General features: G+C 29.3%; 1 protein-coding gene across 1 annotated transcript in view; it reads right to left on the bottom strand.

The window, feature by feature from the left end:
• The window catches only part of Syn (synapsin), a 138,892-nt gene that overhangs the window by 114,777 nt on the left and 6,714 nt on the right, over window positions 1–17,401 (bottom strand). The window contains exon 2 of the mRNA XM_088194623.1: window positions 406–564. The gene's annotated coding sequence lies outside the window, so the exon portion shown is untranslated. The remainder of the gene's footprint in view (window positions 1–405; window positions 565–17,401) is intronic.

Raw genomic sequence — 17,401 nt, 5'->3', positions numbered from 1 at the left:
TACGTACGAAAGCACATATAAAAAAATAATTTATAAACGTTCGCACCATTATACGTAATACCTAAAACTCAACAAAGCCGCTTACTAGGAAAACTGTAAATCGAGAAATGGTATATACAAATACATATACAGCACAAACGTTCCTTATGCCTAAGTCAACAGATTGTCAGATTACTAAAAGTGTCTATTTCCATGTAGTAAGGGAAAAAATGCTCATATATAGAATTAGTTGCAGAGCATCGTGCGGTTGGAGTATCCATGTTTGCTCTTTTGTTTGAAAACTCGGCGTGCTTCAGAATAACGACCTTTCATAATATGCCAAGGGTCATATCACATGGTGACATCGAGGTCTAGATTCTGGGAGAGGGTCAAGTAGTTGTACGTGTGTGTTTTTATCTTGGTTACCTTTTAACACGGAAAGATGCGGGGTGATGAGTAGCTTCTGTATCGGTTGTAATCGAAATCGAGGCGATTGAAGGAGGCTGAAGAAGTTCGATGTAGATCTAGTTGTTATTTAGGGAACAATGGATGTTCCCGTGGACGCTAGATGAGCTGGCGGAGAATCTGTAAAGAAAAAGAGGAATATATGTTAAAATGTATATATGTTGAATAAAATATCGGAGGATTTATCCAAGTGGTATTGTAAATTTTCTATGAGACTACTACTTATCAGATACGCCTATGTTATTCGTGACCCTAGTTTACTATGTACAATATCTTTTTTGTCAGGGTAGAAAAGGTTCAAAGAAGGTTTCTCCGTCTTTTTGAATAAGTAGTTTCACTTTTCTTTGACGGAATATATGTTGATTTGATGTTGGTAAATTAATAAATGACGTGGTTATTTTATTTTATGTATTTAATAGTATGTGGTTTTTTGTTATTATATTATAAATACATAATTTAGTAGTGGCAAATTATCTTAAGGTAGTAAAAACATTACTTATAAAAAAACATTGACTTGTTTGATATATCATTTGATACAAGCAATATGCTAATTTTACATCTCGATGATCAAAGTATATATTTTTTAGCTTGTAAGTATTGTATGTATTGTATTGTATTTACAGCATATACATATATTACATCACTAATTATAAAAAAAATAACGTAAATATATTAATATTTATTTTTGTAACAACATTCGTGAATTCCATTTAATTTTATTCCTCTGTGTACTCTTAAAACATTATTTATACACGTGTTTGTACAAACACCGCTTCATTAATTATCTCTCACCGTTTAGGTTGAGCTTTCGTGCAAAAATGATGACTCGAACCGCGAATATGGCGTGTCCGTAAAGAAATCTCAAAACGATTTCAGGGAGGATTTAATTGCGCCATTCGCACGTCAACCCTGACATTTGGACGAGGGTCACGTTTCAGTCGTCCAAAAAAGACACACGCGACCCCTGAAATATTATAGGTCAAAATTTTCAAAAAGGAAACCCCTTCAATATTACCTATTTATCTACTCGGCGTGCTCGCACGACCGTAAAATTATAAACAGACGATGATAAATTTACTAGTCCCAAATTGAAAGCACATTTGTAAAGCCACAAAATTCATAAACGAATTTTCTTGTTCGTGAATTTTGAGGGAATATGAATGGGTAGCAGAAACTGGCGTCTCTTTGTTGTCGTGTTGTTATTCTGAATTCGCTGCGAATTAGTTAGGAATAAATCACGGAAAGCATGTGTATGCCGAACACGTTTGCGATACGTGATATAGCAGTTGAACGCTGCTTTCTATTGTGGACCATGTTACGTTTAACTTTGGACACTGTTTATTATTCTGTTATAAAATAGTCAAACGGTAATTTTTAAATTCCTATAACTACATATAAGATTTTGCAATACCAGAATTGACCCAATGGAATTACTTTAAATGTTTTATGTGCGAGTTTCTTAAAAAAGTTTGTTTACCAAATTGTTTAAAATGTTACCTTTGAAAGCTTACACAAGTGTCATAAAGTATATATAATATCTGGCGAGACTTGTACATAAAAAATATATGTAAAAAAAATATGAACTTTCTCGTTGATATCTATATTAATCAGTGGTATTAAATTACTTAGTAAATATTTTTAAAAATAGCTCTGCTCTTTAAATAATATATTAGTATGAGATACGTTGCTACATATGAATTTTTCAGCACCGATTCTACTGTGAATGTGCTGAAAGATAAAAAGCAAACTGAGAAATATAAAACCTTCGATGGAACGTGTTCCAATATCGATTCCAAGCTGTTCAGGCTTTCTTCTCCTTTTGTATTTGCATTTTTTATAATTCACAGCTTAAGTTCTTACACTGCGCTTAGGTGTATGTAAGCTCTTGGTTAAATATGAATCCGATAATCTAATAAGTAATATGAAAGCCTTCGAGAATTATGCAAATATGGTTAAACAAGCCCCATTCTAATTGATGTTATATTGTTTTAAAGCTTTAAATGAGCACGAACGTTTATGAAATATAAATTATAAAGCTAAACAATACAAAGGTATATTTTAGTAAACGGGTACACTTTCGAATCAAAATCCCCTCTGCCGTTTATGAATATTCATTTACGCATATTGCTCAAGGACATGTCACGTAAATATTAAACATACGCGTATATTAAAAAATCTTTTTTTTAAAAGAAATTGTATAAAAAACACCAATTATTTTATGTTTACAATCATGTCTTAAGAAACTAATTAAACCTAATATTTAACTGTATAAAAATTATAAATGAAGAGCATCTAAGCAGAACAAAATAATATAAAACTATCTAAAACTATAAAAAAAAATTTTTTGTACAATATTTTATATATTATATAATATTCTCTGGCGAATTATTATTGTACGTACTTATAATATATAATTCATTCTGAAGTTAAGTTCTTCAATAATTCATCGTTAAAGGGATTAAAGCGGTTACAGAGTTTCCGACGCAACTTACCTACCATTATATATTTATAATAAACGATTTAATGACATTAAATTTGCTAGAATTGGTTGTACCTTCTAATAAAAATAATTAAGACATTGCTATGTGGAATTGAGTCTAGACAGCAAACTGTGCATATTTATATACATAATTAGTATTTAATGATACGCAAATTTTACTGATAATAAATTGACAGTTGTAATTAATAAAAAATCTCCATATAATGATTCATATCAAATAAATTTTAAATGCTTATAATCTGAGTATTATATATAGGTAAGCTCCATATTAATATGAAAAATTCTTGTTTATAACCATTTTCTAGTATAAAATTGAAAATTAAAAACTAATATAATACTATTAAACATAACAAAATAAAATAAATTAAGGATAAATACAAAAAACTTAGTGAGACGCCTGACATTTTATTAATTATAAATCATTATAGATGTATGTCACTATGCACGACATAGTTTGACTTTATTTTAATTATTCATCTCGATGTTCATTCGTAAGATAAGGAATATCTATGTAAACCAAATTTGTGATGATGGATCAGAATTATAAATGAAAAATAATCACTAATTATGATTTTTCATATACGAAAATAACTCCCTTTCAGGTATTAGTTACTGAAAATTCCCCTATCTATCTATCGTTCTTGTATACAAAAATACCTAGAATTTCAAAACCTTCTAATCTTTCTAACCGGCCAATTAATAAAATATAATAAAATTTGAAGATAACTTTCCTTAGTTTCTAAATTAGAATATAAATGTTATAATTTAGAGGTAATTTTAACAACTATTTCGAACAAAAAAAAATAAAAAAAAATTACCAACAATAGAAGAGAGATCTCGTGACCAAGAAATTGCGTAAATAATTTGATCACAAAGCAGCACATCCGTTACGAGACGTTAATCACCCATAAATACAGCCGAATTACTCTTTGTGTGGAATGGACGCGGGCTTACCAATACATTCTAGCCTACGCATAAAAATATTGCTCTTCCACTCTTTGGTTACTGATTGCAGGAGTGACCATCTTAACCAATTTTTCTTTGTAGATGTGTCCGGGAAGCGATGTAATTGCCTTATTTACGCAAACATTATTATCTATGATTCTCCAGAACTGTCTCGAAGCAAAATAATAAAATCTGTGACACTTAGAAAAAGAGAGAGACCACCACGTAGTCACAGAAGTAAAGACAAAACGAGAGACATCCGCAGATCGTCCAGTAAGCACCACGAGAACACCTCATAGCTGTTCTACCGAAATCACAGCCGACAATAATATAACTCGACACGCCAGCGAAGACATTTCGGCTCTATCGCCTGATAGCATAATTTACATTTCTCTTTATTTATGTGGTGATTTTGGTATGTTTGTAAAATAAACTGATACCAGATTTTTCGACGTCTATTTGAATGCAAAGCTACGGTTCTAAACCTGAAAGTATTATAAATTGTACACATATTTTCACAACGAAAGCTGTCGGGCAATTGACAAAGTACTAAATGAGTGATGAAATGTTTAAGGATATTAAAGGAAATAGATATATCATAAATTCTTTTGATTGAGAAGAAAATTATTAGCATGCGGTAAAATATTGCAAGTATGTCCATTAAATCATATATTATAATACCCGTGGAACCACAACGAGTGAGGTACACATGTTGTTTATCGTTCACCAGCTATGGACAGAAAGTCTCTCTCTATATAGTTCCACTCTTAATACATTTATTTTATTATAAAAAGCTTACGTAATATTTTCGTAGAATATTTAAATAATTAGTTAAATTAAAACAGAGTACCACAGCAAGCAGCAGGTAAATTCTTAGCTGCTACAATTATTTTACGTTAAAAAATAATATTTATTATGATTATTACTTTAATATTTAAATATATATTTGTAAAAAATGTTTGTATAACAGTATTGTGTATGAAATAAAACACAAGAAAGCTATAAAAAAATACGTGTAGGCAATGTTTGCCGAAAATTGAATACTATTATAAAGCGAAACAGGATTCCAAAACACACTGTTTGCTTTCTTTTTAAAAATCATATAAAAATTAACACGTAATGGTCTTTGACAAATATAATAAAATTTGTTTAATGTATGTGGTAAAGAATTATGTCGCAAAGCATTGTTAGCGTAAAATTGTGGGCAAAGAATGTTGGTTAAATAATTCTGGGCGAATAATGTTTCATATTTATATTCTATGATGGTATTAGTTGCAATTACTTAATCCACTAATCTATAATCCACTCGCGTATTAGTGATATTCGAAAAATATATTAAAAAAAAACATTTTTTGACGTAACGTAAAATAATAAATTATATATAAAAATTATTTTAATAGACATTTATGATCAATTTCTTTATAAAATAGTTACCAATAAATATAGATAAAAATGCGTTTAAATGTAACGGTTATTACAAAGAGACGTACTAATTTATTGTATTGTAAATCAACTCTGCAATGAAATGCTGCATTTACTAATATCCACGTTTCTTACATTTAACGAATAAAAAAACAGAACTGATTATTCATTTGCACTTTACAAAATTGGTTTATAATGATAGAAAACCACTGCATTGGCATTAGTTGATTCAGCGACTAGTAACTAATCCAACAAAGCAAATATGTACCTATTACTACCATTTCATATGCACGCTCATACCCTTCATACTCACAATATACACAGAATCTAATATCGTCTGCACACAATAACGTATCACGTAAAATATTACTTATCCCCAGAGAGTCACGTTGCATCACAGTCAAATATTGAACTCGAGATTAGCATTCGTCGATTGATTCGAATGTTCGAAATGGATTTACGGATGAACGGTCAACAAGGAACGTGTGTGCACACGAATCTATCTGCGTGTGCACTCGAAGCGACGTTACGTTAACGTGTGACGTCACGCGTTCACGTGGCGTGACGTCACTCGGAGCTTTTAAGCCCCGCTGCCATTTGTTAGCTTTGTTGTTGAGAGACACTCGACAAGGAATGTATGCAATGTTGAACATGTGTGCTCATGTAACGTTTCACATCGTCGAAATTACGATACGAAACGTTACATGTAATATTAATTGTCAGTAGAAGTAATATAAATTTAGTAAATTAGTTTTTGTAAAACTTTTAGTTTTGTCCTAGCAACGCGTTGTGATGCAATTACGAAACATTATTGTATCGCGTTTTAGATTTGTTGGGTAGCATGTCATTACAATATATGAGCAAAGTTTAAATACAGTGTTGTGTATATGAATTAGAAGGAATGAAGTAACAGGCATGACAATGTTTTAGTTTGATACGTTTCACATAAAAAAATACTAATTTGTTGAAAGTTATTAATCAAATAAAAAAATATATCTCGTAATTTATTGAATGATAATTTTGAAAGAATATCATTTTTCTACGTAGTCTCCATAGCGTTCAATACGATCAAAACAGTTTAGAAATCTATAGAAACAACTTTTCGCTGAGTGCCTAGCCATTCGCGCAACACCTGCTACACTTCTTATATTTCTTTTTATCGTTTTTTAGCAGTGCTAAGATGTGGGGATGAGATCTTGCCAGCAAGGCGGATGACAGATCTCGGGTCATAAAAACAATAAAGCAGGCAGTAAAGAACGGATTATTATCATTTTAAAACAAAACACTTGTACCCAAAAGAATAAATCATTCGAAGATAATTATTTAAGTAACCTGCATATATAAACAAAACTACCCCCTATTAATTGTTTTCTCAAGTTCTAGCTAGTGATTGTGAGCCCATGTTTCATCTTAAAAAAGATGCCTTCTACTTTAAAGCACTGAAAAAATGTTATTATTTTCCTTGCAAAATAAGCATATATAGTTTTATTACTTTGTGACACTCAATACTATTACATTTTTGACATTTTTTATCAAAGACAGTGAGACATCATATATTGTAAACTAAATTTCACCTAAAAACACGTAAGTCTGGTGTCCGATAAGAATTTGACCGAGTTCAGACATTTTGCGTCTGTGGTCAAGCCCGGACAGATTCGTCAGATGTCCGACGGGCAAATCCATACGTGTGTGCTTGGCTAATTGCTCACTTGAGTTTTAAAAAAGGATTGCAGGTCTAATTATTTAGTCTCGCTTAACTAACCGTTATGTTCAGTTACGTGATTTCGATTTTTATTTGTCGTTATATTTTTTTTATTTAATAATTTATTTTTAATATTTTATAAACAATGACGTGAATTAAGTGAAGCTAAAAGAGACAATATAATTGAATTGCATTCGCAAGGACCGAATAAATCAGAAATTAGTAAATACTTAAATTGTCCAGAATGCTTTGAAACGATGTAGTTCTTTCAAATCAAACTCAAGAACTGAAAGAAAACGAAAGACAACTGTCCAGGAAGATCGACTGTTGGTTCGTAAGTCTCTTAAAAATCGTCGAAAAAAGTCTTCAAATCTGGCTGCTAAAATCTCTGCAAGTGGAGGATCATCTATTTTTTCGCGGACGATGAGAGTAAAGCTCAACCATGTGGGACTCGTAAGTTATTAATCCCGACACAAATCGTGGCTTTCAAAAATAAATAAAACTCGAAGGTTAGAGTGGGCCCGAAAGCACTGAAATTGGAAATCTGAAGAATATGCGAAATTCGTTTGGTATGATGAATCTATCTTTAAAGAAATTTAAAACTAAAATTGGTAAATATTAAAAAATTTGATTTATTCAAAAATTTCTGCAGCAGTAATTTTTTAAAATAATCATAATTTTTGGAAGTAGTACACGTGCGTTGAGGAGTTGGAAAAGAATATCTAACCCAAAGTCACATAAAGTGTACTTAAAGAATAGTAATTATTATGAAACTTTGCTCCTTTTTGTTGGGAATGTTTTTTCCAACAAAAAGGAAATTTTAAAAATTCAAATTCAAGCGAAATTTTAAAAATTCTCTAAAAACTATAACTTTAAATTGCTAACGTTCGCCAAAATTTAACTACATATTTTTTCTGTATAGAGAAGCTAATACAAATCTACATTATTTATATTATATTTTAAGTCCCGTATAAGCTAAACATGTTTAAAAAAAGATTTTTTTTTTAGAATTTGATGATTTTTTGTGTTTACAATTTAAATCGATAAAATCAGTTTCGTAGCTTGTTCTCAAGCGCGCCCAAAATCGGGATTTCCTTTCAAATTTGCTTACATGTGACAGCTCTTCTGTCATCTGGCAAGCGCTCGCTGCGCGCAATGAAATATGTTATAAACACAGCATTTTTCTTACAAAGTGTTTATTGAAGATGATTCAAAGCGATGTTGCATTGGAATTAAAGACAATATAATTAAAACTATAAATTATGAGTGTGCCAGTAAGTGTTTGGTTATATGAATAATATATCACGGTTAATCTAACAAAAATAAAATCGACTTTTTAGGATCAAATATTAAAAAAACAAACAGCGGTGATTTGACAATTAAAGGTTAACATACCAAAGTTAATTAAACATATTACAATGCTAGTAATAATGAAAAATCTCGCATTAGTGTAAACAAAAAGTAACATTTTACTCACTATATAGTATCGTTTACAGTTCATTTTCAGAAGCAATGAAAGATTTAATATTTACTTATGGCAAACAATTAAAATATGATGTATTGCGACAACTTTGAAGAATATGAGGAGATGGAAAACTACGTGTTTAACCCTGTACAGTCAATTACGTTAATTTTGTTCTTCGGATGACGTTTAAATTTAATTTATGGATTATATTTGTAGTGCTAATGTGTTCAATGTTTAACTTTTGATAAGGTCTTATTGTTTTTAATTATTTTTTAGAAGCAATGATAAAACAATTTGATGACCTGTATGACGACAACGTAAAATTGGTATATAAACAAAAAGTTGAAGTGACTGTCAGCAAGTATTATTTTTTTATAATAAACATACTATAAAAGTTTGATGTAACTGAATATCCTGAATTTGTCTGTTCCAAAAGAGAAATGATTGCACAGAAGAAAAATGGATAGAAAGCCACTACGTAGATACATATTTTGCCACATCTGAATTAAAAATAACCCACTTAAAGATATTTTGGCTATCGATTATTCCAGGTATGCAATCATATATTTATAATCATTGTAAAATGTCGTCTATTAGATAACATCCAAGAAAGTACACATTTATAAGCTGTACGTTGGCTAATATATATAGCGTTCCGATTTGATCGACATTAACTTTCAATCCTCATACATACTAAGAATTATATTACACGTTTACATTTAAAACATATCTGGTTTATTTTAAATTCGTCAAATCTAACGAATATGTGCATTAAATCAGAAGCAACGATAATTTGTATGTATTGTAAAAGGAAAAACTCACTTTTCGGCCTCAAGGAATTCAAAATTTGAAGATTTCGTTACGAAGACTGTTATATGATTGTTTACCTAGTATAATCAATGTATTCGTTTAATCCTTACACACATTATGTATATATTTCATGTTTATAGTTATAACATACCTAGTTAATTTGCAATCCAATGTTTATATTCAGTCAAATCGAACAACGCACTTGCCAAAATAATGAAAATTTTTGTCGCGTAGCAAAATTATTTATAACTGTTGTCACGTTACCGACAGTCATCTTGTTTTATATTTGAATGCTTATTTTTCATTGGTCGACAACAAAAGTAGCTCGAAAATCACCATGCCAACTCTATTTTTATTTTTATTAATTTAAATTAAATATATTTCCATTGTTAACGTGTATTATTATATACCGTTCATACAAAGAGATACGATTTACGGAGTATAAAATTAAACGGAGAATGTTTCCTTTTAATTAAATTATAAAACAATTATGTTTGAGTTAGAATGAGTTATTTCTAACTCATGCGGAATTACGTATATAAATAAAAATAAAATATGTTTATTATTATTTAATACAAAATAATAAGCTTCTATTTTTTTCAAATGGTTAATAATTAAAGACAACTTTTATTTAATTTCCGTTGATTTTTGAAAGTATTAGGTATTTAAATAATATATAATTGGGTTGGTACGCATTTTGCATTTTGCACGTCTTTTTTATTAAAAAATCTTGGTTAAACTTTTCACTACGTATAGAAAAGAAAATGGGATGAAAAAGTAGTTTAAAACTAGAGTTCATTCGACTAAGATTAATCATGTATTTCTTTATACGTATGTGGTATTTTCTATTATCTAAATTTAGATTTTTATTTACAAAGTTGTATACAAACTATATATACACAACCTAGATCGATTTAAATTATTCATTACAATATATATATTTATTTGATAAGGAAGATCTAGAAAAAATAATAAGTAACTGATAATTCCTTTCTCTCAGACACAATAGAAATTGAAAAATATAAAATTTCATATGGAATTTTAATCTAAGTATTTTAGATTTTATGATCAACGATTACAAACACAATTAAATTAAAGTTTTAGTTCTAGTCGGAAAACTTTTTATTGTAACTTTTATTAAATTGAAACTTTTTAAATGTGAATTATATAGAAACGTTTTTAAATATGTATAATATGTGTATATTATACATACATTTCATGAACCTCTTATCGAACTGATTTGTGGCTGGAGAGAGCTTTCGTGAAAGTTCTTAGTTGTTTCACAAACACAAAGTTCGAAAAACACACTTTGACATTTAGACCCAATTGACTTAATAACGTTGTTAAATAATTCATATTATTAATTGGGGAATTTCGTAACAATTAAATATCATGATAGTTCAATATGATATAATTATATCGAATAACAATAGTATCACATAAAAAAGCTGTTATACATCAATCAACTAGGTTATATGAAGAAAAAAATAGGTGCGATTTACTAAACTACCTTCTGGGTGCATGACTAATAAGTCTTTGTCACGCAATTTGCTCGTACTGTGTAAGAACATATACTTATGATATATGTATGTGCACACGTAAAACATTATGATAATAAATATAAAATACTTTGCGAAAGTTCACATTACAAAACCGTAATTCCCTTGATGTTACTCCATCGTTACCGACGATGATTATGGTTTTCAGATATAAGTGTATTGGACTTAGATGCAAAGTTTAAACCGATCGAAATCCAACACTCTGATAAGATAAGGGAAAACATGACACAAAAGCTATGTATAATATAGAGCGAGTAAATACCGGCAAATCTCCCGAGACTTAGCCGTAAAAATCCGGATATTCCTTCGATCATGTTTTATTTATTTTGTCTAGCTACGAACGTGACTATTTCACGGAATTATATTCACCAAACAGTGGATTATACCGAGCTGAAGTAATAAGATTTATTCCTATAAATACATACATAAACATCGAGTGTTCTCAACAATAAAAGTTTGTTTGAATCGGCATGAATTGCGTGACTAACTAGAAATCGAATTAGCATGTTTATTGTAACATTAATTAAAACTAATGCATTTGGGGGAGCTTCTTTAAGCTTAGTTAAGCGAGACGTGTCAGATGGTTGTTATAGTCATAGACAGGGTTGTTAATAGAACTCTCTTGAGGTTACAGGGAGATTGCCAGCTAAGCAGCAGTATTATATATGACATGTACTAGAGATATTGTGGTTCAGAAATCTCTTGGGATTGTCGCTTGATATATAATACTGGATATTAATTGTTTTTACACATGAAAAACAATTATTTTTATTACTAGTATTTTACCGGTCGATTAACAGAATCTAAAAGTAACCACATATATATATATATATATATATATATATATATATATATATATATATATATATATATATATATATATATATATATGTGGTTGAATGCGTATATATATATATATATATATATATACATACACACACATACCTATTATTTTTTAAATATTGTATGTTATTTTAACTAGTAAATAATTTATTGTAAATGCAAAAATCAATGTAATTTCTTCAAAAATATTGATCGTGTGGGGGGTTTCAACCATTTGCACAATTTATTACAATTTACCATAACTACCATGCAAAAAAAACTAAAATAAGAGAGCAACCCATACCGAAATTTTGACAAAACACAGTATATTCACCCAACAATAAAAGAAAGATCTCGTGACCAAGTAATTGCGGTGATAATTAAAAATATTGTATAGACCACTTAATAGTACATCTGTCCCAAGTAGCACAAAAATATACTCTTAGTTTGAAGAGGACACGCGATACGATATACCCAGCGCAAATTATTATTCTTCGACTTTTTGGTTACTGATCGCCTGAATGGTTATATATACGGTTTATTTAAAAAAATAAACACATTTCGGGGGGAGGGGGGGGATGCCCAAGAAGCTATGCAACTGGCTCGCAAACATCCTCATCTGCAATTCGCTAGAGCTACACTAGAGACACTAGAGACATCAGTGAATCGTGAAAGAGCTTCACGACAGATCCCATCTGCTCCACAGACATCACAGCCGACAAAATACAACTTAACACGCTATCGAAAACTTTACCACTTTCAAGACCTGTCATTTCAACCACCGCCTGATAGCGGCATCAAAATTTTCATATTTATGTGGTTAATTATATGTTTATAAAATATATTTTTACTAGTTTTTACGGTGTTTATTTTGCTGCAAAGTCACACCCTTTGGCACCAAAACCCGTAATTATAATCAATTCTCTAATAAACGTACAATGTATTTGTATTTAAATAATAATAATACATATATTTTGTCAATCAAATATCGAAAAATAAATAACGAAACATTGGTTTTATAGTCAAGCATATCAAATGTTCTTAAATATGAACCACAAAATATATTTTGCGAGCTTGTGCTATCAGTATTAAAAAAATATTATCATAATTTAAATTAATTGAAACACCTAATATTTTTAATCAAAGTAATGTAATGAGAATTAAGGTATATGAATACTTAATCAAAGACTGCTTTTATTAAGATAATTTATTATCGTAGCAAGAAATTTCATGACATTTTTTTAAACTGCTATTTTATATTATACAACTAGCAATTATTAATAATTAGGCATGTAATTGCTTTAAATATAAATAATGGTCATGGTATAAAATATCTTATGTTTGTTTGTATTATATTTCACTATTTTTTAAATAATTAAAATGCAATATCATAAATAAATTTTATAGCAATATTTTTTGCGGGCCGCTTGATTGACATGCCTGCAAATCTGATGTGTTAAGATACACATTTTTGTGTAATGAAAAAACAAAATTGTACAAAATGCTTCGTAATTAGCAAATGCTTTAATGAAAGGATTACTAATTAGCAAAATGTCGGTATCCGGAAATTTACCCTTATTAGCCTGTCAATCTGTCGAGATAATTTTGAAGGATAAAATTACGCAATCCTCCTCTACTGGAGCCTAATTATTTATCATTATTTATTGAATATCTATCTACGTATATAATTGGAACATTGAAATTTCATCCGAATAATTCCGTATTTAATCTCAAAACATAAGATCTGCTCAACTGATTTTATCTTAGTTTTGTCCAAAGTGTAAATTATCTATATAACTTTATTTAGTAACATTGATATACACTCTGATTATATAAATATTTATTCAATAATAATTCGACTAAGAACTTAAGAATAGAACACTGCGAATTTCTGATGCCATCAAACTTTAATATGTAAATTATGCTTATAAAATTATATTAATATAAGATTATCTATTAAGACTGTTAAGACCAAGTTTTAAGTAATGCGGTTAAGGCAAAGAATATAAGTTAATGGTCAACAAGTCTTTTTACGACTGCCAAATAAATGTTTATACGACGCTAATGATTTGGTGCCTTCAGAAGAAATATTGTATTATTAAAAAAATTATATTCACTAAAACTGCAATACAAAACGTATGGTTGTAAAGGCATTGATTAAACATTGAGAAACTTAAATTTAATTTGTGATTAAGTAACTTATATTCGAGTCACAGTTTTTTCGCTTAATTGTCTTGCTTTCATCATGTCAAAGTATGTCAAAAGAACAATAAATGTCATGAATCTTAATGTTAATAAAAATAAATATAAATAAATTCGTGAGATATGTTGGATTGGAATTAAGCTGATAATATTTATATATGTATGTACAGGTTTTAAGTGTTTAATCAGCGTATTTACCATAATGAGATTGTTATTCGCAGATAGCTTTAGTCAGCTTCTCTTTAAGCCTCTTTTATACCTAGTACGCGTGATTGCACTCGAACCCCAAAGCTTTAACCAGAGTTCGCCTTTCTCGCTTTTTCACGACACAGTTGGGATTTTCATTTATTTGACAATGGTGTAAATTGAAAGCTGTCCGATCACATCCCACGACGATTCCAATCTACACATGCCTTTCATTATATAAATTGAACATAAAACTTGTATACTGGATATTAGGTTTCTAAACATACTAAGGTTGCTGTTTAATAAATGAAGCGTGAGATGCTGTTTTCTTTTTGACATGTTTTTAGAAATTGGATCTTGTTTTGAAAGAGGATATTCATGCACAGAGAAAAGATTGAGGCAATAAATAATTGTGGCGAACCGAAAATAGGAAAACGTGGAGGTCGTTGATTAATTTACCACAGTGACCTAAATGGTCGGAAGAGTTCAACTCACGGGTCAATATGTAAATGGTTCGAATGCATATACATAGAAGTTAATGAATGCATCATTTTTTTAAAACTATGTTTAATTTACTAGTGACATAAAATGTAGATAGTCTATCTTTATGGCTTATAAGTAAATGGACAATACAATAATAGTATAAGCAATGACTTAAACAATTTTTATATTGATATTATTACTGATATTGCTTTTATATACGAGTGTTTTGAACCTTCCAAAATAAATTATGCTCGTAAACCGAGGTTCTACACTGTCCAGCTAAATCCGTAGTGTATTAGTGTTCAATGAAAGTTAAAGGCATTTTAATGATATTTTTTTATAAAAGGAATGCATGGCATAAACTTACATATAATATTTTTTTATAAAAAATATTTTTTTTGTAATAAAACTATTTACTTACATATTAATCAAAATTTAAGTATTTTCATCCATAAAAAGTTACATATGTAGATTAACAAATTCTTTATTTCCTGGTTTTGATAAATGCTAGTATGTTAATTTTAAAGATTACACGAAACCTAATCTAGGGAATATTATAACCTATAGCAGTATGCCAGTTAAAAGTTAGCAAATATGTCAGTTAAATTGATCACAAATCGCTATCTTCATTTACCTATCAATGTGGTAATTCTTAGTATGCAATTACATACATTTTATTTATTTTCCATTGATATTTAATAAATAACCAGTAAGCATTATATCCGTTTATTTTCAAGGATGAAATAAATCTTATGTGATTACAGCTATAAAGCAATAATTGTTATACTACGTCATTTTAATGGTCTCTTGATGATTCGAATTTAATAATTCTGTTTGAGAGGAGCTATAATATATTCTACTAGCTCAAAGATTACAAAAGGTAAAATACATGAGCTACGTGTTCTATGTAAAATCGATTGTTTAAGGTACTTATCCTCGGAAAACGCCGTGTATGGGGTTGTGAAAATATTATTTTATTTGGAAAGATCGATGCCCTTTCTCTTTGTCTTTGTGGCCTTACATCCGATATGAAAGTAGGATTAGAATGTTACGAAGACACGTCAGAATTTTTCTTTTATATCCCTTTAGTTTTGACGAGTGAATCGGAAAAGCCCTCCTGGGGGCTATATACACAAAGAAAAAAAGATTCGCGCGAATATAAACGAATAAAGCAGAATAAATATTCGCAAAGTGGCTTTTGTGGTGTATATAAATTTGCATGTTTGTTTTTTTTGTGCCGCAGGGTGTATGGCAAAACATAACAATAAACAAATAACGCGACCTTTGGCCTGTTTATTAAAATTATGAATTGACTGTTTCGTATTTGTTTATGACGTTAGTAAAATAATTAGTATAGAAAATTATAGGTCATTAAATAAATAATTACAATTTATGACCTTCAAATTAAAATATATTTTTCTTAGCTAGTAATTAACATTATCCAACGAAATAAACATAATTTATAGTTATTAGTTATTTATCTATTCCCGTAGTGTAAAATTTTAAGTTTTGGAATTGATATAGTGGATAAATACCATATACTGTAAGTGATTTGAGATACTTTAACAAGTAAGATCTGCTGCGAAATGTCTTGTGAGTAAAATAGATAGGACAACACGAGAATTGGACCTTTTCGAATAACACACAGTAATTACTGCATATTGTCGATTTGAAACAATGTTATTGATTATACAGAGTGCAAAAAACAGCGAACATAATTTTTTATTGTTGTAATTTAATCCTAATATTGTGCAAATCGCTTTCTGCTTAAAGGATATACTTTCGTCGTTTGTTACAATATGCCTGTTGCGTGATCTTTGTAACGGTGATATTTTAGTTTTTATTTAGTTCGTGTGGCACCCATTTGTCAAGCTTTTTTTTGTTTTTATAGCCTCATTTTAAGTAAAATTAATAATAAAACCGATTTGTATTTTATCAGAATACCGATGAAAACTGCGCTTTAAAATAACATTAACATGAACAGGATAAATTAAATTTTCATTGAAAAATATTTTTTTTAACAACCTAATATTATTATAATTTATTGTATTATTACGACATTTTGGATTTTAAATAAAAAATAGAAGGCGGCATTTTTTTAGCTATTGCATCAAAAATTAAACGAAAAAAGTGAAATATAAATTTTAAAGTATTTATAAAAAACCGAAGAATAAAATTTGTGTGGCGAATAAGGCGTCAATTTCTATGAAAGGAAAATATGACGGTTTAGGTATTTTCAAAAACATGAGGTTTTAGTACAAATTGCTTCGAATTAAATATAAATTTAGTTAAAAAAATACTGAATAGGAATACTCAAAAGTTACTTATGCATATTTTATTGTATTTTTGTTTTAAATTGATATCAATCACTGAATAATAATAAATTGTTTACTTTCCAATTATTATTTTATTATTTTTTTCACATTGGTGTCGTATATTGGAAATTGAGATATTGTTGAATCAGCCGCCCTTTAGAAATTGCCCGCCCAGACCGGCCCTGAACATATGTATATAATTTTTGATAAAGTAGTAAAATATATTACATTAATAAAAACTCAACCACTATAAGCAAGATTTTTTAAAATGGGTAGTCAACATACAAATTTGCTGTTAAACACTAAAATTAGATTCGCCATTTGTAGAATATTTCAGAAATGTTACATGTTCGAGTCAAATTGCTTATTTTGTGTACATATCAAAAAAAAGAGATGTTTATCTTTAGAGCTAAAAATATAAATATTCTCACCACGAAATATAAATTACGATTTTTATTACGAAAAATAAAATATTCAAAGTTGGTTGTGTGAAAATGAACATATTTTCATCTCGACAGGAATCGAACTGTGAAATTAACGACGATG

This window comes from Plectrocnemia conspersa, unplaced genomic scaffold, assembly GCF_051122295.1.
Source record: "Plectrocnemia conspersa isolate PC_06_02 unplaced genomic scaffold, ASM5112229v1 ptg000010l, whole genome shotgun sequence".
In the NCBI taxonomy this organism is placed as follows: Eukaryota; Metazoa; Arthropoda; class Insecta; order Trichoptera; family Polycentropodidae; genus Plectrocnemia; species Plectrocnemia conspersa.
The sequence above is the reverse complement of the archived record's forward strand: the minus strand, read 5'-3'. Positions and strand labels throughout refer to the sequence as shown.